This window comes from Lolium rigidum, chromosome 5 (genome assembly GCF_022539505.1).
Source record: "Lolium rigidum isolate FL_2022 chromosome 5, APGP_CSIRO_Lrig_0.1, whole genome shotgun sequence".
In the NCBI taxonomy this organism is placed as follows: domain Eukaryota; kingdom Viridiplantae; phylum Streptophyta; class Magnoliopsida; order Poales; family Poaceae; genus Lolium; species Lolium rigidum.
In genome coordinates this window covers 238,825,402-238,829,322 of record NC_061512.1, presented here as the reverse complement: position 1 = coordinate 238,829,322, position 3,921 = coordinate 238,825,402, and the positions used below count along the sequence as shown (strand labels likewise).

At 41.2% G+C, this 3,921-nt stretch overlaps 1 non-coding gene across 1 annotated transcript; it reads right to left on the bottom strand.

Annotated features, from left to right (window-relative positions):
• Window positions 1-3,550: 3,550 nt before the first annotated feature.
• TRNAL-AAG lies at window positions 3,551-3,631 on the bottom strand. The gene has a single exon. It is a non-coding gene; the product is annotated as a tRNA-Leu (tRNA).
• Window positions 3,632-3,921: the final 290 nt, after the last annotated feature.

Below are 3,921 nucleotides of genomic sequence, written 5' to 3'. Positions count from 1 at the left end.
AAGAAAAGAAAGTTTTATAGTACATAGAGGATGACATGCGGGTCCCGAGTTAGCAGCAGCGGTATCACCGTTTGAGAGGCGGCAGTGATCGAAAGAAAAAGGCAAGTGACCAAATTTGAGGTGCCAAAAAAACTCCAAGAAAAGAAATTTTTATAGTACATAGAGGATGACATGCGGGTCCCATTTAGCAGACAGCGGTATCACCGTTTGAGAGGCGGCAGGGGATCGAAAGAAAAAGGTAAGTGACCAAATATGAGGTGCCAAAAATAATTCAAGAAAAGAAAGTTTTATAGTGCATAGAGGATGACATGCGGGTCCCGAGTTAGCAACAGCGGTATCACCGTTTGAGAGGCGGCGGGATCGAAAGAAAAAGGCAAGTGACCAAATTTGAGGTGCCAAAAAAACTCCAAGAAAAGAAAGTTGATTGCACATAGAGGATGACATGCGGGTCCCCTTTAGCAACAGCGGTCTCAACGTTTCCAAGGCGGCAAGGGATCAAAAGAAAAAGGAAGTAGCCAGAAATCAGGGGGTCAAAAAAATCCAAGAATAGAAAGAATTTTGGTTCATAGAGGATGACATGCGGGACCCATGATCCTGCATCGTAAACGGCTCGATCGGAGAACGTTGAACGAGATGGCGCGATCGAGAAAAAACAATGCCAGAGAGGCTGCCATCCGGGCCCTACATCCCTCGGCGGTGCGGATTTGCGTTGACTCGGCCGGCGAACCCGAGAATTCGCGATGCACCACGTCCCGGCCACCATACGCGACGTTTTGGCCGCTTTCGTCGGGCTAGGTGGCCTCAAAAACGAGAAAAAAAAAGTTTTGACATGCACCACGGAGGGACCAAAATCGTCGGCCATGGTACACCAGCAACCACGGCGCGACTTCAACTTCGTCGGCCATGGCAACTTTTCTTGTAGTGTAGCACTACCGGACTAGTTTGGTTGTCAATTTGTCCTAGTGATAGCAATTCCTAGCTAGTGGTGTTCATGGGCAACTAGCTGCGATGTGTTGTTCTCTGCCAAGTGCTAGGAATCCGTATTGTTATCAATGACTTGGCTAAAGGATCATTGGTTGGTGCTTACTGATATTAGCTTTGGTTCTATGACTCTTTGACATGTGCTCTGCTAGGTTGCCTTGTTATACTATTAATTAATTGTGTTGTTTCCGGTGCTCATAAAAGGCCATGGATTCATGTGGTTGTGATTATGACATGCTCACTGGCCACTATGAGATACACTCTGCTCATCATGTCCCTATTATTGGTGATTCAAGGAAGTTTTCCTTGATGGCTAGGTGTATTCTTTGAGTTAGCTGGTATTTGCTTAGCTATTGATGGCCAATGCTTTATTGGAAACTATACCTAGATCTGAACCTGTGGTAGTGATGATTTGGCTAGTGGGTTTGGTGTTTATTGCTATTAAGGAAGTGACCTTAGTAGTAGCATTACTATTACATGGTTGCTATTCACTATTTATCAAAGATTTTAATGGATATTATTTGAGGGACATCTTTCACAGTAGGTGATCGAAATCTTTGATTACCACTGTGAATAAATATGGAGATACACAAACCTTCTGATGGTTTTAATGGGCTAGGGTAGCTAGGTTATCTCTGTAGTCTTCTAGTGGCTTGATGCTTATCTCGTTTGCTTCCTGATTGTGCTCCTATTTTTCCTAAGATTGCACAAATCTACTGTAGCTACTTTAATTCCCAGCTACACTTCGTCTGTGACGAAGTGATGATAAACTATTTTAACACTTTCTGATCTATATTTGATTAGCTAAACCATGAGCTAGAAATGGAACAAATCCTCTCGATTGTTCCATGGTATATGGTATACGTTACTCCAACTCCTAGATTATATGTGTTGTTGGTTGTTGGTCTTCTGGTGTTGCTGCTGATCTTGCCCTTCTCCTCCTTGATCTACTGATGGCTGGATCTTGCCTTAGTGCTCCATTTTGCTTAGTGGTTCTTGGTGGATGAACAATAACTCCTGATGTTCTTGGTGGTTCCGGTGGTGTGGTACTAGTGTTGTCGATGGATGCTAGGGTCTAGCTGTAAAATGATATTTATAGCATTGGCGGGGCTTGTCCTAGTCGACACATAGCCCAGTGACTATGATGTGTGCCTGTTGCTTGGTAACTTGAGCTCTGCCTTGTGAGCTACTTGGTACCCTGGGATGGCTTCATCCCCAGGCTAACCTGAATAGGCTTCGACAGCGTTGGTATTGTCCCTGTGGGGATTTTTCTTATGTGCCAATTGGCAATTCCTCTTGTTTTGTTTTCTTTGTTTGTTTGCAGGTGATCAAGAATAAGATGCTCAAGATCAAGAAAATCTTAGATAGGTTTTAGATTAGTTTCAAATTTGACAACATTGTGATTTTCCTTTACTTATTTATTTTTGTAAATTATATTGGATAATGTAAAAACAATGTAAATGTGTGTATTATTAATAAAGCTCAAATGTTCACTATTGAGCTTTTATTGTAACAATATTTCATAATGTTAGTTTGAATCCGAATGGATGTCTTATTTTATATTCTTATTTGAATTCGAACTGTTCATTCGAATTCCAATTAATGTTATGATTTAAATGCTTATTTCCTTATTTATTTATGTGTTCATTCAAATTCAAATTAGAATATCAATTCAAATTCATTCTCCCTTTCAAAACCCTAATTTCCAGAGATGTCATGTCGAAATTTATCAAACTCTCGCAACAACTAAACCCTAATTGCAACGAGATACAAACTTCGATCCCCTAGGTTTTATGCAATTAAGCGCGAAAAATTCCCCGCTTTGCGATGCAATGCACAACACTTCTAAATTCTAGCCTGCAATCGTCTGAAAACCTGGGATGTTACATTGTCGCTCCAAAGAAACTATGTGAATCTAGGCTAAAGAGGACCGGGGACTCGCTGATATTTTTGCAGGAAAAATAAGACAAAAATCGGGACAAAAATAAAAATATTTGTTGAAAGTGGGTCCTCCACTAATCAAACAGTTTGTTGCAACTTGGAAGTAGCTCGCTAGAATTTCACAAAAAAATGTAGGTGGCTAGAGACATTTGTCCCTCCAAAGAAACTATGTGAATCTAGGCCAAAGGGACTAGGGGCTCTATGAAATTTTGCAGGAAAAATAGGAGAAAGTTGACAGTGGGTCCTCCACTAACCAAACAGTTTGTTGCAACTTGCAAGTAGGTGGCTAGAATCTCACAAAAAAGGGTAGCTGGCTAGAGACATTTGTCGCTCCAAAAAAACTATGTGAATCTGGACGAAGGTGGGATTCGGTGATATTTTTGCACGAAAAGTACAAGAAAATCTGGACAAAAAATATTTTGACATTTCGTCGCTCCAAAGAAACTATGTGAATCTAGGTGAAGGTGGGACTGGGTGATATTTTTGCACGAAAAGTACAAGAAAATCGGGACAAAAAATATTTTGACATTTCGTCGCTCCAAAGAAACTATGTGAATCTAGGTGAAGGTGGGACTGGGTGATATTTTTGCAGGAAAAGTACAAGAAAATCGGGACAAAAAAAAAGTTTTGTTGACAGTGGGATTTGAACCCACGCCCTTTCGGACCAGAACCTTAATCTGGCGCCTTAGACCAACTCGGCCATATCAACTTTCCTGTATAACTTTCTTTAGATGTCGTTGAAGTATCTTGCGTAGCAGAAGGACGTCAACAAGTGAACAGGGCCATCCGTTTGCCCTATGATTCTTATACAAACTAAGCTAGCATGCAGTAGGTAAAAGAGCAGTTCGATACAGTTCTACTAATCTCAGCTGGCACCACCAATTTCTTCTAGTTTCATGTCCGGTAAAGAATCATGTCACTAGTAGGAAAACCCTTATAGGCGAAGCTTAGTTCTGTGGCGCACCGTTTAAAATGCGCCACAGAAACTTATTTTGTGGC